Below are 24,792 nucleotides of genomic sequence, written 5' to 3'. Positions count from 1 at the left end.
CAATCCAGGGGTTAGGATTCTGAGCTTCCACTGCAGGGGCTGCAGATTCATTCCTTGGCCATCCCACATGCCTTGCAGCCAAAGGGGACAATAATAATAATAATCATAGTAAAATGATAGCAATTAACCTGAAGTTAAAAAAATATACCACAGGTCAAGACAAAACATCTTTCCAGGGATAACTTGTCCTGAAAACTACCAGTCTGCAAATTCTGATCTAAACTTTTCCTGAGATCCACTGTTTCTGGGGTGTGAAAATGCAATAAAACTTCATGGAAACTTCGCCTGACAGTTACTGTCACCACCTCTCCTTGAGGAAGGTGAGAGTTGGGGGTTGTTGTTCATAACACAGACTGGGTGGGTGGTTAAAGGAATCACGCAGGTTTCCTGTCTGATGACCACCACGCCCAGCTTGGTCAGAGCAATGAATAGTAGCATCCCAAGCCCACTTGCTTTCTCCATCTCAAACACTGCTTAAGCTCCCGTTATTTACACAGTTCTTAGGTAGTGACATCATCGATTCCGAAGTCAGATAGCCTTTCAATTCCTATATTGCTCCTTTTCCAGCTGTATGACTACAGGCAAGTTATTTAACCTCTCTGAGCTTCAGTTTTTCCATAGGAAGGGTGAAAATACCAACTGTTGTAAGGATTAGAAGTGACACCCAGAAAATAGAGCCTTTCTTAAATAGCCAGCAGAGTGTCAACATGTCTAAAATCCTCCTACAGTGCCTAGCACATGGTAAGAGCTTGCTAAATGGGAATGACAAGCACCACCCCGCAAATCTCTCTGCTTTGTAAAATCTGGACCATCTAGCTGTTGTTATAAGGGAGCCCTTATCAGGAAAAGGTAGACATGACCACCTGCTTTTCAGCAGAATTGTAGAGCGGTGCTCAGGGCATGTCCCTGATCCCCAGGAAGCCTGGAGTTTTGCTGTCCGTGCCTCTGCTGGGTCCTAATCGCAGCTGTCTGGAGAGAGACATCAGTAATGGGATCGCCTGGGACCCCTGGGCAGGAATGAGAGATGAAACACAGCTGGCAGTTGGCAGAGGCAGGGTCTGCCTCCCCATTACCCGGCACTGATACTGGCTTTTTCTTCTAGAACAAAATGGCAACATATCAAATGAACCACAGGGAGAGACCGGGGCACAGCTTGGCAGCTGACTGACTGGGCAACAGATGCTGGTATTTAGGGGTGGGGTAGCCCTGCCCTCTGATGAGGGCAGCCCCTCCCAGAGCTGATGGATGGCTTCCTCTGATGAAAAGGGGCTGGTGAAGACCACTGCTGCCAGGCTCGGGGAGGCTCCAGAGCATTCAAAGAGGCCTGAGACCTAGAGATGATGGACTCTCCCTTCATCCACATTCAAGAATATTCCCAACAGAAGGGGAGTCCTTTAACAACACTGAGACAATATCAGGGGTTGACATGGGTTACCTTGGCAACCTGTCTGTGATGTAGGGTTTACTAGTCCTGCATCACCGGTGAATAACACCAAACACAGATGAACTTGCTCCAGGCCACTTAGGTAAACAGTGGCAGGGCTGGGATTCGGACCAAGTCAGTCTGATTCTAAAGTATAACTGATCTAGGACTTGCCAAGTGGGTCCAGTGGTTAAGAATCCGCCTTGCAATACAGCGGAATGCAGGTTCAATCCCTGGTCCGGGAAGATCCCACATGCCTCGGAGCAACTAAGCCCGTGAACCACAACTAGAGAGTCTGTGTGCCACGATGAAGATCCTGCACGCTGCAACAAAGACCCACGCAACCAAATAAACAAATAAAATCTAACAGATCTGGTTATGTCTGGCATGTGACTCTCTGCCAAGGATAAAAGCACAGCTTAAAGGCTAAATGTAACGAGGCATCTCAAGGTTACTTTTTGGTGGTGCATATATAATTTTTATAAAAGGAAAGGGGTGAGGAGAGAAGGGTGAAAAAAGTCCACTCCCTCTGGAGCCACAGCTCTGAGGTACTAAGAGGTCAGCTAATACTCTGCTGCCCCGAGAAAGATGCGTTTCCTTGGCCAGTGCCTTAGACCATGAATCTGGGACTGAGAGTAAAAGCCAACATTTACTGAGCGCTGAAGTCTTGGGCTTCCCTGGTGGCTCAGACCATAAGGAGTCTGTGCAATGCAGGCAATGCAGGTTTGATCCCTGGGTTGGGAAGCTGCCCTGGAGAAGGAAATGGCAACCCACTCCAGTATTCTTGCCTGGAGAATTCCATGGACAGAGGATCCCGGCAGGCTACAGTCCATGAGGTCACAAAGAGTTGGACACGACAGAGCGACTAACACTTAACAAGTCCAGGTACTGATATTGTTACCATCTCACAAATGAGGAAATCGACTTGGAAAATTAAGTGGCTGCCCCAGGTCACAGAGCCAGCGGAGAATGGAGGGCTTTGGATCCAGGATTGTCTATGAGGACCCAGCACCCTGAAATCGGGAGTTGTTGCTCTGGGGTTCTGCACACACCTCCAGCTGCCAAGCCCTTCCTTCCCGAGTAGCCTGAACCTCCTCAGGTGCACTTACCTTTCCTGTCACCAGCTGCTAGGGGACATGGCCAGGGACGGGAGGTTTCAGCTGTGCCAGTTTGTCTTTTTGTTGTTTAGCTGCTAAGTCATGCCCGACTCTTTTGCTACCCCATGGACTGCAGCCCACCAGGTTCCTCTGTCCATGGGATTTCCCAGGCAAAAATACTAGAGTGGGTTGCCATTTCCTTCACCAGGGGATCTTCCCAACCTGGGGATCAAACCCGCATCTCCTGCATTGCAGGCAGACTCTTTACCACTGAGCCACCAGGAAACCCCAATTCCCATGAAACAGCCACACAAAACTGAACTCTGAGAGAGTCTTGATATGTGTATGTGTGTTGTGATGTATTCCCAGTGAAACCCTGGGCAGTGATATTTCAGTGTTTTGTTTGTCTGTTTAATGTAACTGGGGCTTAGCTCAGTTAAAGTGTTTGCCTGGCCCAGGAGGTAGAGGAGTGGTTTGGCTCTGAACGAGACTCAGGCTCTTTCTTTGGCATCCGTCTACTACAGCTCCATGGCATAGGGACCCTCACTGTTGAGATGATCATTTTTTGACCTCCACTTAGCTCAGTACCTGGGTTGTAGAAGGAGCTCAAAAAATGTTTGTTTGTCTTAAATGAATGCAAGCTGGCAGTAGGAAGAATGAAAGGCTAATGAACCATCTCACATGGACACTGGGCTTGTTACCATGGCAGCCGGAAGCTGAGGAGGCCGTGCAAGGCTCTGGGCAGAGGGCAGCCTGTGTGTTCCATGGGGCACCACTGACTCACTCAGCACTGTACCCAACCACCTCCTTTTGTTCCTTCAGCTTCTCTTAGTACATAAGATACTGGGGACCCTCCACTTTCGTGTTTCCCAAGGTCTGTCTTAAAAAAGACTAATTCTGGGAGATCCTTGGTTAGAAGCTATACTTGACCTTATATTTATTAAAAATGCTTTTTATAAAACTTTGCAATATACCTAACCATAGTAAAGGATCTGAGAATGCCTATAGTCAAAAGTCCTATTTAACTCTGGAACTTCCTTTTACCTATAATAGCAACTGGTTTAAAAGTCTGTAATCAGACTTCCTAGGTTCCATTTCCGGCTCTATTATCCAGTAAAAAGACAGTGACATCCAAACAACTTAGTATGTCTAACCCACAGGTTCCCCATCGTGAAAGAAACAGGGATGTGAATATTATCTGTAGCTCAGGTGGTTGTTGTGAGGATTAAATCCACACACGGAAAAGGCTTTGCTAATACTCTGCAGACAGGAAGCACTCTCGTGAACTGTTAAGTTTTAGTATTGCATGGACCAAACAGTCTTTGTAACATACTTTTGATTAAATTCTTCTTGCACATGTATTTTCAGGAGGGCGGTCTTGGTATTAATGCATCATTTTGCAAAGAACTAGAGGAGTAGGCACTCGATTAAGCCCTGGATTATATTCAGCCTTGCATTATTTTCTACATATTTCTCATATTTATGTCTTGTATTACTGTAAGTTCCTTGAACAAAGGGGCTGTCTTATAGTTTGATTCTATGTTTTAAAGCACCTGGCACAGGGCTAGATAGGGAATACTCATCAATCAAAACTGAGCCATAAGACAGCAGTGGTCTTATTTAGTCGAGATGTGAATCCATCATCTCCTATTTGGGGGAGGAAAAAAGCCTACAGCAGAAATGATAGCTTTCTCCCAGAGACCTGATCGGGTCCTGGCATGGAAGGCTGCACAATGATCTTCTAGGGAGGAGGGCTCTGAGATGAAGCACATTTTGATCTAGCCTAGAGGGTGGGAAGAAAAACTCCAAAACGCCTCCTTTCATCATGAAAACCTCCCTTCTTTACCTTTCCATATAGTTGATTCAGGGGAGGTGGGTGATAGTTAAATTTCAGTCACTGTACTCAATTAGAAAGTTAATACCAGACAATATTAACCAGCAGTCTCAACCGGAATAGACTACATAGATTTGGAGTTAAAGTTTGACTAGTCTTATAATAACCCAGACAAATCTTCCAACAATAATCTTGGACAGGTACACATGGATCAGAAAACAACCTTTGACCCATAGGTCTCTAAATGATTCGTAAGCATGGACTAATCTCAGCGCCTCCCCTGAGTCTCAGATTCAAGCTGGGAAATGTCAGATTCCTAGAAACTGGCTAGAAACGAGATACATTCAGATGAGTTCTGCAAAAAGGTGATAGACATCTAGCTGTCTGGGGAAGGACAAGGATGGCCTTGAGGCAAGTGGTGTGGCTTGACCTCTGCAAACAGAATTAGTGAGCCTAACACAGAACCCGGAGAAGGCGATGGCACCCCACTCCAGTACTCTTGTCTGGAAAATCCCATGGATGGAGGAGCCTGGTAGGCTGCAGTCCATGGGGTCGCTACGAGTCGGACATGACTGAGTGACTTCACTTTCACTTTTCACTTTCATGCATTGGAGGAGGAAATGGCAACCCACTCCAGTGTTCTTGCCTGGAGAATCCCAGGGACGGGGGAGCCTGATGGGCTGCAATCTATGGGGTCACACAGAGTCAGACACGACTGAAGCGACTTAGCAGCAGCAGCAACAACACAGAACCAGGCTGAGCTTGGATTCTGAGTGAGCCCAGGCAGGATGCCTGGGTGGAAATCAGAATCCCAAACCGATCACTCACATGTGGTTCCAGCAGGAATTTGCTCAACAACTAGACTCAAAGCAAGACAAGAGTTTGCTGAGTGGTCAGGCCAAGGAGGAGGCTGGCCAGAGAGTTGGCATGAAGGCAGAGGGTGCGGTGAGCCCACCGGGCTGGGAGCCCCTCTTGAAGGTCTGACTAGGCAGCCTCACATTCTGCTTCTGATGCTGGTGGGGACCTGGTACTCGGCAGGGACCCAGCATCTGACGGAGCCCTACTGAGTTTATGAATGTGTCTAACCACAGACCTTCTGATCTCCAAGCCATGCTGAGCTAGAGAGCTAAATCGAGCATGGAATACAATAATTTCTCTGGGGCTCTACTCGGATTTGCCTTTTATCTCTGACTCAGTAAATCTCCTTTCTCCCAAACAAAATTGAATAAAAATTCCAGTAATTTCTGAGCTTTGGTCCATTTTCTTCCTTCCTCATCCCCCCTTCTCCCCTCCCTTTTGCTAAGTCACCAAATGCCCCATTCAATCCATCCTCTTCAGGCACCTCTGGGGGAAAAAAAAGGCAAGTTGTTTAAATGACTTGTGTCTTTTTTCTTTTATCCTATTATGGAAGCTGCAAAAGGAGAGAGTCCCTCAGGGGATGCAGAGATGCTATGAAAGGGCCACAGAGGGGAGACTGCGGTCCCAGAGTCAGACAAGACCCAGGTGGCAATTTCTGAGCTAGATGCTACCCATTCTAGCTTTCATGCTTTTTCCACTCTTTTCTTCTGGAGAGAAAGCCAGATGCTTGGAGCTGAGACCCCTGGCCTGTGACAGCGCTTGGTTGAAGCTGGGCGGTGGAGGGTTGGAGAGTCAGGGTTCAAAGGGACACAAGAGAATGTCCCTGCACATCCAAAGTTCCATAAGCAGCTGGCAGATATTCCATCCCGTCGTTAATGCCGCTCCCTTCTTTAGGGTTCAGCTCAAAGCCTTCCCTCATTCCCAGACTCAGGTTCCCTGGCATCTTCCATCTGCTCCTGATACACTCCTGAGCACTGACATTGTTTTTCAGTCGCTCAGTCGTGTCCGACTCTTTGTGACCCCATGGACTGCAGCACGCCAGGCTTCCCTGTCCATCACCATCTCCCAGAGCTTGCTCAAACTCATGTCCATTGAGTCAGTGATGCCGTCCAACCATCTGAGCACGGTTCCCAGACGTTAATTCCACTCTGAGGTGCGTGCATCCTGACTCGTGTCTGCGACCCCCTCCAGACTGTAGGCTCCTGGAGGAGCTTGTCACAGATGGATCCCCTGGGCCCAGTGTGGAGCCTGGAGTGGGTGGGTGTGTGATACATCCTTGCTGGCTGCTGGCTTGAGGGTTGAGCTCTTACGCCATCTGCTTACACCAGAATCAGAGCTCAGAAATGCACAAGGACTGACTGGCTTGAGGTTGAGAGCTATAGTGTGTGATGCAAAGGGGTCTGAATTCAAGTCTGTCTGACTCCAGAGCCTGTTAGGCTCTTTCCACTCTGCCGGGAAAGTGGATGGGATTCTTACGGTTTGTTTCATCTCATGCCAACCCAATTGGCAGAGTCAAAGGAGCCAGATTTGTTAAAAAATGAAGGTGGAAAAGGGTGTATTGGCTCTTACTTCCCCAGAGGCATGTGTCATTCATGGTTGACCGTTCTGGTTAAGCGTCTGGCTCTGGCGTCAATCTCTGGTTTCAGAGTCCAGCTGTGGAACTTCCCTGCCACTTGCCCAAGGGTGAGTTCGCTAACTCCTAACAGGCTCGGTTTCCTTATCTGTGGAATGAGGATAATCACACCTAGTATTTTGTGAGATTTTGAGGATGAAACAGGAAGCACAGGGCCAGCAGGCTCTCAGAGGCATTCGGCAAAAGGCCACTGATGTTACTCCTGCTGTGCAGGTGGCTCTTCCTTGTCAAAGTCCAGGGTGGAGGAGGCACAGGAAGCCGCACGGATAGAGCTCCCTATTCTCCAAAGGACTAGCTCTGCCTGGAAAGCAGATCTGGACCCGAGGTGATCCATGGAAACACCGTGTGAACTGTTCGAAGGGCTTCCACATGATCCACGATGAAGCCTAATGCGTTGGCCAATCCTCGGGGGACCCCGGTGGCTTCCTAGGTGGCACTAGTTAGTAAAGAATTTGCCTTTCAATGCAGGAGACTTAAGAGACCTGGGTTGGATCCATGGGTCAGGAAGATTCCCTGGAGGTGGAAATGGCAACCCACTCCAGTATTCTTGCCTGGAAAATCCCATGGACAGAGGAGCCTGGGGGCTAAAGTTCATGGGGTCACAGAGCAGACATGACTGAAACGACTTAGAACAGCACACGCAGTGGCATGTCAGTTGTTGTTTAGTTGCTAAGTCCTGTCAGACTCTTTTGAGACCCCGTGGACTATAGCCTGCCAAGCTCCTCTCTCCATGGAATTTCCCAGGCAAGAATACTGGAGTGGGTTGCCATTTCCTTCTCCAGGGGATCTTCTTGACCCATGTCTTGAACTGAACCCATGTCTCCTGCAGGCAGGTTCTTGACCACTGAGCCACCAGGGAAGCCCCGCATGTCAGTAACAACGACCAAAAGTGCCGCCCTTGCTCCCGACACTGCCTCTCCTGTTGAGAGCATCTATATGCTGTCCTTTGGGTCCTCGGGGGCCAGGACCAGGAGTGCACATGTGAAAATCCCTCTCCAAGTCATAAAAACTACTCATTCTCAATAGCTCATGGATAAAAACAACATCCCACACACGTGGGAAAAGAAAACAAGCCTCTGGCAGCATGGCTGAGAACATACCATTTCCAAAATACTTGCAAAACAAAACGCAATTGGATCACAAGGAGAAAAAAAAGGAAGAAAGAAAGAAAAGCAACCCTAACAACATAGACCAATTTCTGAAAAATTCCCCCGAATACTCTGTTCTCCTGCCCATTCCATCCATATTCTCCTGCCTCCTGCAGAATTATATATATTTATCTGAAGAAACCTCCTGATCTTGCTGATGAAAACTCAACTCTGGAAGGCCGATTCCTCTAAGCAGATGTTTTGTGTTATCTCAGTGCGTTCCTCAAGAAAGTGTCTGTACACTGTGCCAAGGAAAACAATCCCGTGTAGCAAGACTTTGTTCCTCTGCCTGAGAAAAAAAAAAAAAGAAAAAATGGCCCCAAACAAGCTGACAGCTGCAAATGGTTAGAAATAAACTGGCTACTACTCTCTTCCCCGACTCCCTCTGCCTGGTCCCAGCCTCCCCCGACTCCTGCCCTGAGTTACTCTGGTACCTATTATCACAGTGGCTGGAACAGAGAAAGGAAAATAGAAGAGCAAGTGATCATACGTTCTAAACAGATTGTTAATTCTTTCAGACGTGCCATTTGCCGGGCAGAGGAAGTGCTGTTTCAGCCATCCAAAGGTGCCTGCCTGGCACCCGCCCCTCCCCTCCCCCAGCACCACTTCTCTGTTGCTGGAAGATCTTCTTTATCCACATCCCCATCTCTAGACTGGCTGGTGGCTCCGCCCGCTTTGTCTGTGTGGAGGTGGACGTAGACCAAGATAGACCCAAGAGGACCTCAGAAAGGCATTCGTTCACTATGGGCTGGCAATAAAAGCCGTCAGAGACAAATTCTTACAAGTTCAGACCTGCCAAAAATCAAATGGCCCAAATGAGAGAGTGAACTGAGAACATGATGTTAATGAGCCTCATTAGAACTGGAAAGTTAGACAGAAGCACCAATACTTTGATCATGAGCCCCAGTCAGAAACTGAAAATGACTTATGTTTTCAAAATACAACCTCTCTTTATCCACCAGCAGAATCTCTCTTCCATTACACGCAGGGCAATGAATACCCAGTCTTGTCTGATCTATATCTATTTATCTATCTATTGGCTTCCCAGGTGACACAGTGGTAAAGAGCCTGCCTGCCAATGCAGGAGACACAGGTTCAATTCAAGACACAGGTCAGGAAGATCCCCTGGAGAAAGGAATGGCTACTCACTCCAGTATTCTTGCCTAGAAAATTCCATGGACAGAGGAGCCTGGTGGCTACAGTCCATAGGGTTGCGAAGAGTTGGAAACAACTGAGAGACTAGGCATACACACACACACATGCACGTGTGTGCACACACACACACACATATACACATGCAATGGAATACTACTCAGCTGTTAAAAATGAATGAAATAATGCAGCAGCAACATGGATGGACCTAGAAATGATCACACTAAGTGAAGAAAGTCAGACAGAGAAAGACAAACACCATATGATATCACTTATATGTGGAATCTAAAAAATAACACAAATCAACTTTACAAAACAGAAATAGACTCACAGACATAGAAAACAAACTTATAGTTACTAAAGGGGAGAAAGTAGGGGAGGGATAAATTGGGAATATGGGATTATCAGATACACACCACTACATATGTAATAGATACACAACAAGGATTTACTGTATAGCACTGGGAATCTATATTCAATATCTTCTAACATCCTATCATGGAAAAGAAGTTGAATCTGTACATCTGAAACGAACACAACATTGTATATTGATATAGTTATCAACAATAACTATAGTTAAATTTTTAAAAAACGCAGAGACAACACACACACCCCACACCCACACACATATACACAAAATACCAAATCATGTCCAAACAGTTTCTAACCTATAAACTTCTCTCCAACCCCACTGCCACTTCCCTGGCTCCAGCCGCCAACACCTCCTGCCTGGTTTACTGTGGCTATCCCTTAGCGGGGTTTCCTTCCTCTGCTCTTGGATTGCTCCAGTCTCCACCAGGCAGATGGAGGATCTTCCTCAAACACAACTCTAACCAGGATGTCTTCTTTTCACACAAAACTCTACAACAGCTTCCTACTGCTTCAAGAGAGAAGAATCGTATACAACTTAGCAACTAAAACAAAAAACTGCTACAGGGTAAAATCAGAGCTATTTAACACAGCAGGCAAGACACTCTCTGGTTTTATAAGTCTGCATGTCTCCATTATTACCTCTGGATCCTCCCAACTTGCATCTAATACCCAGCCCTCCAGAGCTAAGATCCATTCCCTCACTTCTGGGCATTGGCACATATTGTAGAGTTGGTAGATGGAAACCCTCCTCCTCAGCTTCCCCTTTTTTGTGTGGCTAACTCTCATTTGTCACTCAAGACTCAAGTAAGTTATCACTTTCTTTGGGTTGTTCTCTTCACCCTTAGTTCTAGTTAGGCAAATTATAATACCCTTTATTTTCCCCAGGATTACACTTACTATTTATTGTCTTGTAATTGTCCCTTTTTTGGTCTCCCATTAGAAAGAAAATTTTGAAATGTCAAGGAATATCACTTCCTGTTCACAGTTATATCCCTGGCATCAAACACACGCCAGAAAACGGGGGTTCTCTCGAACTTATGGTTGCCAGCGGGGATGAAAGGGGGTAGGGATGTTAGGGAGTTTGGGATGGACATGTACACACTGCTATATTTAAGTGGATAATCAGCAAGAACCTACTGAATAGCACAGGGAACTCGGCTCAGTGTTATGTGGCAGCCTGGATGGGAGAATTCAGGGGAGAATGGACACATGTATATACATGGCTGAGTCCCTTCACTGTTCCCCTGAAGCTACCACAGCACTGTTAATTGGCTATACTCCAATATAAAATAAAAAGTAAAAAAAAAGAATATGGGGGTTTTCAGTGAGTGTTTGTTGAGTGAATAAGTGAACAAATGACCACAGAATGTAGAGGTGGAGCTTCGCCTGCTTGGGTTCCCCTTCTTCTCCCATTCCGAGGCAATAGCCCTTGAGTCACAGTCTGAAAACCATTGTTCTATGGGAAGATTCCCCAGGGAAATGCTATAAGCCCATGTTTAACCTTGATGACGTGTCCAAGGCCATAAGGCTGCAGTGAAAATTAATACCTATTTAAGTCTTCACATCTGGCAGACCTCTGATGCATCTTTCTCTTGCTTCTCACTCATACTGGGAAAGAAGAATCTCCTCAAATTGTATTTAATATTTATATTGAAAAGTCTATTTTCATATAAATAGAAAACTATCAGGTCATTTTCCAGAGTTACTAAAATTTGAAATAAGCCAGGATTGATTGATAAAATATCCTGAGATACATGATTGAAGGAGGCAGAGGAGAGAGAGAGAAGATAGCAAAAGTAATTCATTCTAGATTTCCCTGGTGGTTCAGTATGAAATCAACCCTGAATACTCATTGGAAGGACTGATGCTGAAGCTGAAGCTCCAATACTTTGGCCACCTGATGCAAAGAACTGACTCATTGGAAAAGACCCTGATGCTGGGAAAGATTGAAGGCAGGAGGAGAAGGGGATGACAGAGGATGAGATGGTTGGATGGCTTCACCGACTCAATGGACATGATTTTGAGCAAACTCTGGGAGATGCTGAAGGACAGGGAAGCCTGATGTGCTGCAGTCCATGGGGTCGCAGAGTCAGACACGACTGAGCTACTGAACAACAACAAAACATATATCAAAACATATACTGGGAAAGAACTATTGGAAATAAATTCCAGCCCCTCCCAGCCCCTGCCAGCCCTAATTCACTCCCTGACCCAGAACCACACCCAGAGAACCATATGCCTCTTTGGGGATTATATGACTGGGCAGGAACAGAGCCTGATCATAAAGTGATAAGGGAAACTGAGGTCTTAATCATGTCTGGAGGCCAGAAGAAAACTGGAAACATCATATTCAAACACTGAAAACCTGTCATTTGGAAAATGAAAGGGGGAAGAAAACAGCAAACCACTCACCCTGGGCCACAAAGCTTACAGGTGTGGGAGAAGAATTCAAGATTTCCTTTCTGACTTCAAAGTCTGTTCTCTTTCCACCACTTTATGCTGTCTCTTTCTGTGGCTGGAGGCAGTCCTTCCTTCTTTAGATCAATGGGAGGACAAATCATTGTATTGTTAGAGATGTCCGAAAGTGGGAATCATGGTCCAGGGTGGTGGTGAATTCCCCATGCAGGGAGATGTTCAAGCAAAGGCCATTTGCTAGTGTTAGACACAGGACCCAGGTAAGAGAAGGTGGTTTCCACCACTGGCTGCATATGACAGTCACCTGCATTTGTTAACAGAACAGGTTCCCAGTCCCCTTTCTGACTCTCTGGGTCTCGCAGGCATCTCAGGACTAGCTAATTTTTAAAAGTACCTTTGGGGCTTCCCTGGTGGCTCAGAGGTTAAAGCATCTGCCTGGAATGTGGGAGACCTGGGTTCGATCCCTGGGTTGGGAAGATCCCCTGGAGAAGGAAATGGCAACCCACTCCAGTATTCTTGCCTGGAGAATCCCATGGAGGGAGGAGCCTGGTAGGCTACAGTCCCTGGGGTCGCTAAGAGTCGGACACGACTAAGCGACTTCACTTCACTTCACTCACTTTGGAGATTCTAATGCAGCTTTTGGGAATCGCTGGGTTGTCCAAATCTGAGATTCTATGACCACAGCAACCACAGTGCAAGAGAGGGCCAGCTGTGGGATGTCAGTGCTGGTGTTAACAGTGACAACGAAAGCAGCTAAGTGTTTACTCTGGTCCAGAGATAGTGCATCATCTCACGAACTACCCCCCAAGGCAGGCGCCACCACCATGCCCATTTCACAGATGAGGAAGATTAAGTTCCCTGTCCACAGTCATACCACAAGGAGGTGAAGGAGCTGGGCCGTGAGTCCAGGCAGGCTGGCTGTAGACCTTTACTCCTCATCAGGAGAAGGAAGCAAACATGACCTGATTCAAAGCCATCCAGTCCTAGGGAGGTTCTGAATAAAACCCACCAGCAGTTGATCTCCCAAGTCACAAAAATTCCACAGCACAGAACTCACCAAGAAGTGAGTAAGGACTTCTCCGCTGGTCCAATGGTTAAGAATCCACCTTGTGATGCAGGAGGTTCGGGTTTGATCCCTGGTAGGGGAACTAAGATCCCACATGCTACAGAGCAACTAAGCCCATGCGCCATGACTAGAGAGCCTGAATGTTGCAACTAAGACCCAACACAGTCAAATAAATACAAAATGTAACAGCAACAACAAAAAAGTGAAATATATTCTCGACCACGAAATGACTATGAGGACTAAAAGTGTCACAAAACTCCCATGGTATAAAGTCTAGATTTCTTTGGCCTACACGTATTATATTCGGTTTTTAAAATCTGAAGTTTACAACACGGCACGAATTCACCCCAGTAATTCCTACTGCCAGTCCTTCATTCAAAACCAAGCCAAAACAAACCACGCTCATTAAAAATGGTTTTATTGAGTCATGGAATGTTCAAACAAAATGACATTAAGCATATTGACACTCAGTTAAAACATTAACCCCAGTGAAACTCCTGATGTGCTAATTCAACCGAGCCCACCCACACCTTTCTGGGAAAAGCTGGGTCACCTGCTCTACCTTGTCCAGATCGTCACCCACCCAGGTTCAGCACCAGGAATGCAACTTCAGTGCAGACACTTGCTCAATCACGTATGGTCTATTTCCTTCCTCTGGGTCACCTCAGTCTTAGCACGTGAGATCTTTGTATTCTGTGTGCTGAACTCCCTGAGGACTCTCCTGGGTAAGCGCTCTACTAAATAACCCTCTAATTAAGGCTGACTCTGGGCAAAATATCTAGAGGAGTGGAGGTGGTCTTCTAAGCACCCCAGTACCCCCAGAATAGTTAACCACTCTTGTTCTTGCTTCCAGTCCAAGGTCCTTAAGCTCTTCTCATTTTTTAATGATCCTTTCTCTCAAAGTTCCTAACCCTTTGTGAGACTGGTTAAGAAATCACAGAAAGGGACTTCCCTGTGTTAAAAATCCCCCTGCTAAGGCAGGCGACACAGGTTCGATGCCTAGTCCAGGAAGATTCCACATGCTCTGGGGCAGCTAAGCCTGTGTGCTGCAACCACTGAGTCCACGCACATGCGCTAGGACCCACACTCCTCAACAAGAGAAGCCACCGCAATAAGAAGCCGAGCACCGCAACGAGAGAGGAGCCCCTGCTCACCGAAACTAGAAAGCGCCTGTGTACAGCAACGAAGAGAAATGAATGAATAAGACAAATAAAACTTTTAAAAATACATAAATAAAAATTACAGGAAAGAGTTGCAACAGCTTGAATGAGGTCAACCAGTAGAGATGTCTGGGGCTTTTCCCTCTGCCTTGCTGCTGCTGCTGCTGCTAAGTTGCTTCAGTCGTATCCAACTCTGTGCGACCCCATAGACGGCAGCCCACCAGGCTCCCCCGTCCCTGGGATTCTCCAGGCAAGAACACTGGAGTGGGTTGCCATTTCCTTCTCCAATGCATGAAAGTGAAAAGTGAAAGTGAAGTCGCTCAGTCGTGTCCGACTCCTAGAGACCCCATGGACTGCAGCCCCCCAGGCTCCTTGGTCCATGGGATTTTCCAGGCTAGACCACTGGAGTGGGGTGCCATCGCCTTCTCTGCTCTGCCTTAAGGAAGCTCAATTCAACCTGGGGTTGGGAAGAGGTGGCGCCAATGTCAACATTATAAACCGGGAAATCACCTGGGAAGCCAGGACACAACCTCTCACCAGGGTCACAATCAATCAGGGTGAACTTCAGAGAAGCCTGATGAACTTGTGTAGGTTTCAGGCTCCTCAGTGAATATCCACGAGGTGTAGCTGAGATCAGAGTGTCTCAGACTCCTCATGGGAGTGGCTGAGGCACCGCTGGGCTAGTGGGAGGAATGAGAGATCTCTTCTCCCATCTAACCATCTATTTCACTTGCCAAAACTGGGCGACTTTTAAGTTTCTTTCCAGATGTAACATTCTATTGTTCCGAGACGCTATTTCCCAGTGAAATAGACGGCTGTCTCCTCTTAGGGTTGCTTCCCCAACCCACGCTGATCCAAGGACTACAAACAGGCTGATACCTCTTCCCCAGAGGCCTGGGACTCTAAGTCTGTCCCTGCTGAGTGACTGGGAAGCTGCCTCATTCTCTGCACATCCTGGCATGAGACAGGTCCTTAACGTCCCTACCAACTGCCTCTGCAAACTGAGCCAGATGCAGACAGCTGGCGTCTGGGCAGAACAGCCACTTCAAGCAGCAGAACCCAGGCTGGGCCCCTCATGGCACTGCCTGGTTTGTGATGGAATTAAAGATGTTTGCCTTTTAGCTATGGCCCCAGAATGTTCCAGGTCCATGAGAAGATCATGTGAAACTGGTGAGGGTTGGACATAATCTGATAGGATTTGGTGTTCTCGAGTCTGAAGTCTTGGGGTCAGAGAGCCCTGAGTTCATAGTTTTGATGCCCTTTGTCCCAGCCCCAGGGCCTTGATCCCATGACTTCATCTTTCTGAACCTCAACTTTTTCATAGGTTAATTGGGCAATCTGATAGTTTGGTGGAATGACTGGCACTCTAAATGTTCTTATTTGTTATTACTGCTCCCACTTTGTATTAATACCACATCAATGTCTGGCCTGCCTTAAAATGTGATGAATAAAACAAGCCAAAAAAAGTTAAGGGGCTCAAAGTTACCTAGCTGTATGGTTGGATACCCACTGCTTAAGATAGCAAATCAAGGGACTTCCCTGGTGGTCCAGTGGTTAAGAATCTGCTTTGCAATGTAGGGGATGCAGGTTCGATCTCTAGTCAGGGCACTAAGATCCCACATGCTTGGGGCAGCTAAGACTGTGGGCCACAACTACTGAGTCCTTGCACTCTGGAGCGCATGAGCCAAACTGGAGACTCCGAGTGCTGCAATGGAAGATTCTGCATGCCGCAACTAAGACCCAATGCAGCCAAATAAATAAAAAGATAGCAAATCAATTTTCTATCTACAAGGGCTTCTCTGCTTAAATTCCCAGGCTCCCCATAACACATGGCACAGATTCAAATGCTATTCCCAGTGGCCTGATGTACTCTTTGCACCTGGAAGCTGGAAAGCCTGTATATTGTTCAGAAGATCAAGGCCAACCATTCCCCAAGTCCCCCACCCTCCTCTGTCCAAGTCCCATGGACAGAGGAACCTGGCCCATTAAGGGTTCCTTCAGGTTGATTCACACGCAGAGCTCCTTGGCTCCTACCTGAGCTGAGAAAAGACAAGATCAAGAATTCCCTGCCCTCCCAGGACATAATACGAACCTGACATGTGCGAACCTGTAGTGATCTGTGGGTCTCCAGAGTGCCAAAAGAGATGAAGGGATATCAGGGGTCACTTTTTTTTTTCCAACAAAAATTTTCTTTATTGCTGGGAGATATTTCTTTGAACCAACACCTTCCTATTGTCCACAGAAACAATGGAATCCCAGACATCTCTGAAAACAGTCCTCTCATTTCAATTAATGGCAACTTTATTTTCTGCAGTGGCTCAAATCCTGAAGCTAGGCACCATACGCAGGGCCCACTTATAATGTTATTCACTACAGAGCAGAACTGGCAGAAACAGGGTGCTTCCTGCAGTTCCCCAGGGATTTGACATGACCAGTGACCCCCATTACCCACCCCCCCAATCCTATTCAGAGCTCCATGACAATATCATGAACTTCCAGAACTTGGTGCCCTGTGGTCTTTATGTGTTAAGCATACTATTAAATGAGTAAAACTTTATTATGCAAGGTCCAGGGGGAGGGGAGAATACATTGATTAATATGATAAGAGGTAACAGTTGAGCAGATGAAACACATGTGGAGGGAGAAGAAAGTGCATCAATTTCACCCACCATGTGTCAGGCACCACTCAGGTCCTTTACAGGAAAGCACAGGAAGGAGAAGCAGCAAGAGCCTGGATCCAGAACCCAGCCGGCCCACATTCATATCCGCCCACATGTGGGCACGTGGTGCCCTGGAGGTAATTAGAGAACCTCCCCCACAGGACTCCATAAGGATGAAAGGAATTCATGTACGCTGGTGCTTTCACTTACAGAGCCTGGTGCCTAAGCTTTCTCATTTCATCTCTCCATCTCATTTTGATCTTTATGAGGTGGGTGGAGTCCAAGGTTTACAGCTGGGGAAACTGCAACACAGATAATGTATCTAGGGTCACAGGGGCAGTACGTGGAGGTTTGAGGATTCAAACTCAGACTCCAGTGATTCCAAGTCATTAGACAAACAACAGTGATTGATAGAGGCTGCATGAGAGGAGTGGGATAGCCTTTCAAAGGGGTGGACAGGACAGGCCATGGGGCCTCTAGAGTCAAGTCCAGGAGGGTGAGCAGGTTGTTTATATGTGGGTGTGGGTGTAGAAGGACACCTCACTGTGGAAGTCGATTATTTTCCTTTACAATCAGGACAGAGCGCTTCTGTAAAGCTAGTATACTAGCCGGTGCCTTTAATGAGTATCTGGGGTTGTCTGTATGCCACAACTACTCAAGACCGAACAAGAGAGGCCTGTCCACCACCGCGAGACAAAGCCTGTGTGCAGCAACAAAGACCCGCCACAGCCATAAATAAATAAATGTGTGTTTTTTTAAAGAGTATGCTTAAAAAAATAAAGAGTATCTGGGAAATAGGTGCATAAATACATCTCTTGCTCACGTCCTGGCAGATTGCATTCTTGATTTGTTACTTATACTGTGCTAAGTTGCTTCCGTTGTGTCTTGACACTTTGTAACCATACGGGCTGTAGCCTGCCAGGCTCTTCTGCCCATGGGGTTCTCCAGGCAAGAAGAATACTGGAGTGGGTTGCCATTTCCTCCTCCAGGGGATCTTCCTAACCCAGGGATCAAACCTGGGTCTCTTACATCTCCTGCTTTGGCAGGTGGGTTCTTTACCACTAGTGGTACCTACTCTACCCAAAACATAGTGGGCACCCAATAAATGGTTACAATTACTCATACTTTTTACCATATACTGGCCTGAGCTTAAATTTACATATATCATCCAGTGTGCCCTAAAGTTCATCCTCATATAGTTAGATGTTCCTTAAAATAATTTAAAGGGTGCCAGAGTTAAAGAAAATGTTGTTCACTCCATTCCTTTACAGGAAATTTTCTGATGTATATAAGCATTATAAACGCTCTGAGAAATTCAACACTAAAGAAACCTGCTATTTTTAATTTAGGGCTTCCTAAACCTAATTGGCCACAGAACCCTTTCCTATATAATAGAAGCTTTGGGGAATATTGAAAATGCTCAATTAAAATTTGACTTGCCTGCAAGCAGGGAATAATTATTCCCACTTCCCAGATGAGAAAATAGAAACTCACCTGGTGGGTGGCAGGACCACCAACAGAAGCCCAAGCCTGTTTCCAAAATAAGAACACTCAAATTTCCAAAACACTGTTCTGGAAAAGCTACCATCCCAGACATTATGGGGTTTTTTTGCTTTTCATTTCTTAAGTCTATGTGCTGTGCTGTGCTTGGTCTCTCAGTCCTGTCTGACTCTTTGTGACCCACGAGCTGCAGCCCACTGGGCTCTTCTGTCCATGGGGATTCCCTAAGCAAGAATACTGGAGTGGGTTGCCATGCCCTCCTCCAGGTGACCTTCCCAACTCAGAGCTCGAACCCCAGTCTCCCGCATTGCAGACAGATTCTTTACTGTCTGAGCCACCAGGGAAGCCCAAGAATACTGGAGTGGGTAGCCTATCCCTTCTCCAGGGGATCTTTCAGACCCAGGAGTCAAACCGGGTCTTCCGCATTGCCGACAGATTCTTTACCAGCTAAGCTACCAGGGAAGCCCAAATATTAGAAATCAGTGACTTGGCCAAAACCACAGAGCCAGTTAGGAGTAGAAAAGAGACTAGGTCTAATTTCACTAACTTTTTAAAAACCTATAAAGATAGAAACAAGCCGTATCATTTGTCATGGATGTTGACACCCTGCTTGAGCTAAGACATAGACCAGCAGCTGACAGGCCGGCACTCAGGGTTAGTTCCAGGAATGGAACAGGGAGATCCTGTTCTTTCAGAGCTCAACAACCCGAGCGATCTCGGTCCATTCATCTTGGCAACTAGCTGCTCACACCTCACTGGACTGATGAAAAAAAAAAAAAAAAACTGGTCACTTGGCAATAAAATCACTCCCACTGAGACAACTGTTCTGCATTCTTCCATAGGAAAAACCAGTGAACGCCAACACGCTTTAGGACAGGAACTCACAGCCACGCTCTCTCCATCAACACCTTCCTCCAGCATTACCCTGGCACATCTGAGTGTGGACGGAAGCTTCCCCCAGGCTTGCCAAGATCCCCCTAGTGCAGCCCCCTCACTACCCTGCCTGGCAGCAGCATCTGAAGCAGAGGTGCGTCCTGGCCACATGACACAGCCTGTTCCTGGGTGTGTTCCTTCGTGACACAGCCTGTTCCTTCACTAGGGTGAAGGAGAGAGGCTGAGCCTGGTTCTCAGCCAGCAGCCCCTGCTTCCAGCCCCTCTGTGAGATCATGTCTCACAAGAAACGAAGGTTGATCAGGCAGCCCTTGTCAAGAGCAAGCAGGATGAGGATCTGTAGACAGCTAAGAACGAAGACAGGCATCTTGCCCTAGAAATATGCATCAAGCCAAGATCGTTTGGGGGCTTCCCTGGTGGCTCAGATGGTAAAGAGTCTGCTTGCAATACGGGAGACCTGGGTTTGATCCCTCGGTTGGGAAGATCCCCTGGAGAAAGGAATGGCAATCCACTTCAGTATTCTTGTCTGGAGAATCCCATGGACAAAGGAGCCTGGCAAGCTACAGCCTATAGGGTCGCAAAGAGTCGGACACGACCGAGTGAATTTTACTTTCATTTTCAAGACAATTTAATTACTGTTGAGGAGACTCACGGCAGGGCAGAGAGCAGGACACAAAGAGGAGGACAAGGGAGAAAATGAGAGTGCACAATATATTTCCCTAAAGGGGTTTTCTAGTAGAGTTTCCTCCATAGGATTTACCACACTCCCCTGACTTATTATATTCACGTAACATTTTAAAAGCAAAGTAGAAGATTCAAAAGAACAGTGACATTTTCTCCCCTGATTCATGTTAACTCAATAAAAAATGTATTCACCACTTCCAGTGTGTCAGGCTCTGTGGTAGGAACTGTAAGACAGTGTCAGTATGGAGTTAATAAGATCAAGGAAGTAGGATGGGACTGACCGTGGTTTTGAAACTGTATCCTGCAGGTGTTACGATGGTGCCTGAGGGGCTGCAAAGGGGTGTGCAGGGGTGACAGGCTGAGAAATAGGGTTCTTTCTGGCTCAGCCGCCCTCTCCTTCGTTCATCCCCTCCCTGCCAAATCAGGCAGCTCTACTTTGATCTGTTCTCTATGTTTCTTGGCAGGAAGAGCTGTTGGGAGACTTCGTTTCCTGATGTTGACAAACCCTTAGGAGGCTGTGAAGGTCCTTTCAGCAGGACCGGTCCGGGAACCCGACTCCTACTAAGCACGCAAAGACAGATGCCGATATTGATGGCCCTAACGGGTTCTGGCAGAGGAGATGCACTTATGCTTCATTGTTTGCTGAGAGCTCTAAGTAAGCTCAAGCTCTGGCTGGCCAGGCCTGCGCCTCAAGCATCTACTTGTTCCATAGACAGTTTGCTGTGGCAGCTGTCAGGATAGGCCCCAGGGCACCTTAAGGTTTGGATGCTTCTGGTGCCAATCATCTGGGGAAGGGGCCTCTGGGCCTAGAAAGGTTTTCAACCTTGCAAGCTCCCTACACCTAACTGTTGTACAGATGGGCCCAAGACAAACACGGACAGTCTATCCAGCTGCTGCATTTCCTTAGGCATGTGATGGTCATGTGTGGGAGGCAGCACATAGCAGGCACTGGGGGTCCAAGAATGTACTCAAAGTTCAAGTCCTGGGTCTACTGCTGCCTCATTTGTGATCTGGGGCAGGTGACTTCTCACTTTAAGCCTGTATTTTCTCAACCATAAATCAGGGGGCAGTGACTGTTCCCATCTCATGGGATTGAGGCATTGAATTATCCATATAAAGTGATAACACAGTAACTAAGTACCCGATAGGACTTCCTACATGGCGCTAGTGGTAAAGAACCCACCTGCCAATGGAGACATAAGAGACTCGGATTTGATCCCTGGGTGGGGAAGATCCCCTGGAGGAGGGCATGGCAACCCACTCCAGTATTCTTGCCTAGAGAATCCCATGGACAGAGGAGCCTGGCAGGCTACACATTCCATGGGGTGCAAAGAATTGGGCACAACTGAAGTGACTTAGCAAGCAAGTACCTGATACTTCTTGGCCATTTTTAGTATTATTATCAATACTAGTGATACCTCTGAGAGGATCGGCTTAACAAAGCCCAAGGAAATGTCCCTTCACCCCCAGAACTGGATGGACTGGATCTGGAACCAAAGCTCATCAAAATGAACACAAGAGCAGGCTGAAGCAACTATTGTGCTGATGGCAATTTTCTATTTTCACAAGAACAGCATGAATTTTTTTTTTTTGGATCATAGGATGCATCAATGCAAGAAACTTCTCTCCTTGGAGAAATTCACCAGACGGAAGCTCTTTCCCAAGGAATTTCAGAATCTATCAATGCAGCACAAATGGGGTCAGGCATAACCCTGTATCAACTATCATCACATTCTTGACAGCCCTGAAGGCCCAGTCGGCCTGAGTTTCACTGATATTTCATCAGCTACAGGAATTGCATTTCAGAACACGTTTTGAAGGGAAATGTCATGAGCTTATCTCCCCAGGGGCCAAGGCAGCATCGAATGAATCAGCTCGTCGAGTCTCATCGTCCATCCTTCATCTAAGCACAGTTCCCTCTTCAACTGATCCGCTCCTGGAGGAGTTTGGGGAAAGGGTATGAGCATTCCACCCTTCTAAATCACAAAACTAGGCACACCTGTAATTTCACAGCTGCCTGCAGTTGCCACAGTGATGGAAATGTTTACATTGGCTTCTCTCCGCAACTTGGAAATAGCGACAAAAAGTGGCAGGGCTGCTTCTGGGTACCAAAAATAGAGTTACAAGGCTGTGAAAACGAATCCCTGTGACTGAATGAAATTTGTGGCCTAAAAGTGCGCTTGCTAAGAACACTGAAGTTAGACGCCTCCTTTAAACAGAATGAGAGGGGGTAAATGGATGAATAAATCAATGATTGTTTATTTGATTTATTTATTATTTACAATGATTTATCATGAGTGGAAATCACAATGTCCAAATATCTTAAACTTGTGGGAATTTTCTATTGAAGAGATTTTATAAATTTAGACATATAATTAATTCTGAAGATTAAAGGTGATGCATCTTAGCAGGCAGAGCATTTTAACCCACCATATTCTCTCCCATCAGAGTCCTCCCCCCCACCATCCTTTGGGAAAACAGTAAAGTTATGAGGCTGGACATGGGGGTGGGTGGAGGGGTGGGTGGTTAGAGTTCCTGGATCTGAATCCAGCTGTTACTTAACTATTGCATGATCTTGGCTAAGTCTCTACAGCACAGTTTCCTCATCTGTATAATGAGAATGATAATAATGCTACCAAAGTCACAATGCTGCTGTGAGGATTAAATGAGTTAATATTTTTGAAGTATTTAGATCTATGTCTATGGCACAGATATGTTAGCAGCAGCTATTACCATCAGATTTATCATTATCATAATTTTCATCAGACTCTCCCATTCTTCCTCCTACAGGCTGCCTATCAACAACATTAACAGGAACACTTGAAGCCTCAGATCATTCTCCAGAAGATGATTATAGCATCTGTTTAATCAATGACCATATTAACATTTCAGATTGACTGAAAGTCACCTTGAAAGACAGTGAGTCTGAGACGCTGGGATAGAAAAAGGTATAGTCAGTGGGGAATACGGGCTTCCCAGGTGGCACCAGTGGCAAAAAAACAAAACAAAAACAACCACCTGCCAAGGCAGGAGATGTAAGAGACACAGGTTCGATCCCTGGGCCAGGAAGATCCCCTGGAGGAGGGCATGGCAACCCACTCCAGTATTCTTGCCTGAAAAATTCCATGGATAGAGGAGCCAGGGGGTTATAGTTCCGTGGGGTCACAAACAGCTGGACACAACTGAAGCAACTTAGCAATGGGGAATACAGTTTGTCTTGTGGCAAGAGGTACCACAATGGGGTTAATATGTTGAAGAACATGCCCTCTAGGGCAGTGCTTCTTAACTGGAGGTGATTTTTCACCTCATGGGACATCTGGCAATGGCTGGAGGCATTTTGGGTTGTCATCACTGGGGGAGGACAGAGATGCTGATAAACACCCTACACTGCCCCAGCAAAAAATGATCCAACTCAAATGTCAATAGTCACCAGAGAAACCCTGTGCTAAGGCAAATCTTGGGTAGACTGGAAGCTTCCACTTTGATTGGATACAGTGTTAACCTTCAGCTACCCCAAAACTAATCTAGTTTACAAAGTTACCTGATCTAGTTCACAGTGACTTTCAGGGGATGCTACTCCTACAGTGCGGGAGTAATTTATTGCCGAGCACTCCTGGTTCATGCGCAGAGAAGACTGAGGAGTGGGCCGGGTCCCCAGGCACCCATGGAGCTTTCGTTTTAGCACTGACCAGAAGGCTGTTACCTTCAGTACTTTTAGTTCAAGCACCAAAGCATCTGCACATGCTAGTTTGAGCCCTCAGAGTGGTTCTTTTCCAAATTTAACATGTCTAAAGCATGTCCAATGAGCTCCTTTCCTCTCCTTCCAAACATGCTCCTGCCTCAATCTTAACCTATTTCAGTAAATGTCTTGGCTGGCCAGAAACCCAAGCAGGACTCACCATTTCTCCTTCCCTCACCCATCTGCTGCCACCTCTACATAGATCCTTTTAATTTCTTATCTTTTTTTTGTGTGTGATGTGAATCATTTTTAAGTCTTTATTGAATCTGTTACAATACTGCTTCCATTTCATGTTTTGGTTTTTTGGCTGTGAGGCGTGCAGGATCTTACCTCCCTGACCAGGGATCAAACTTGCAGCCCCGGCACTGGAAGCTGAAGTCTTAACCACTGGGCCCCCAGGGAAGACCCCTAGACAGATCTTGAGTGCTTCCTCCCCTCTCGACTGCCACGGCCCTTGCCTGACCCCAGTGAATAACTGTCTCCATGGCCTCCTCATTTTCATTTTTGACAATTTCTAATTAATCCTCCATACAATGGTCTGAGTAATCATTTTAAAAATGATAATTAAAGCCTAAGACTCTTGACACCCTTTGATAGCTTACCATTAATGCTTTAAATAAAATTCAAAACCCTGACCGTGGCCTGAAGAAGCCTTATAGGAGGGGTTCTCAAAGAGTGGTCCCCAGACCAGCAGCATCGGCACCTGGAACTTGTTCAGAAATGCACATTCCCAGGTGCCACTCCAGACCTACTGGATCAGAAACTCTGGGGGTGGGACCCTGAAATCAGAGTTTTAACAAGCTCTCTGGGCAACTGGAGTTTGAGAACCAGTGCTCTATGTGAGGGAGAAGGAAATGGCAACCCACTTCAGTATTCTTGCCTGGGGAGACCCATGGACAGGGGAGCCTGGTGGGCTGCTGTCCACGGGGTCGCACAGAGTTGGACATGACTGAAGCGACTTAGCATGCATGCATGCATGCTTTGGAGAAGGAAATGGCAACCCACTCCAGTGTTCTTCCCTGGAGAATCCCAGGGACAGAGGAGCATCATGGGCTGCCATCTATGGTGTTGCACAGAGTCGGACACAACTGAAGTGACTTAGCAGCAGCAGCAGCAGCTCTATGTGATTGGCTCCTGCCTACCTCTCCCACCTCAATTTG

The 24,792-nt window shown here is 46.7% G+C and overlaps 1 protein-coding gene across 7 annotated transcripts in view; it reads right to left on the bottom strand.

Annotated features, from left to right (window-relative positions):
- MOB3B (MOB kinase activator 3B) overlaps window positions 1-24,792 on the bottom strand; it is a 241,459-nt gene that overhangs the window by 70,782 nt on the left and 145,885 nt on the right. The gene's annotated exons all lie outside the window — the stretch shown is intronic.

Source organism: Bubalus kerabau, chromosome 4 (genome assembly GCF_029407905.1).
Source record: "Bubalus kerabau isolate K-KA32 ecotype Philippines breed swamp buffalo chromosome 4, PCC_UOA_SB_1v2, whole genome shotgun sequence".
NCBI lineage: Eukaryota > Metazoa > Chordata > Mammalia > Artiodactyla > Bovidae > Bubalus > Bubalus kerabau.
The sequence above is the reverse complement of the archived record's forward strand: the minus strand, read 5'-3'. Positions and strand labels throughout refer to the sequence as shown.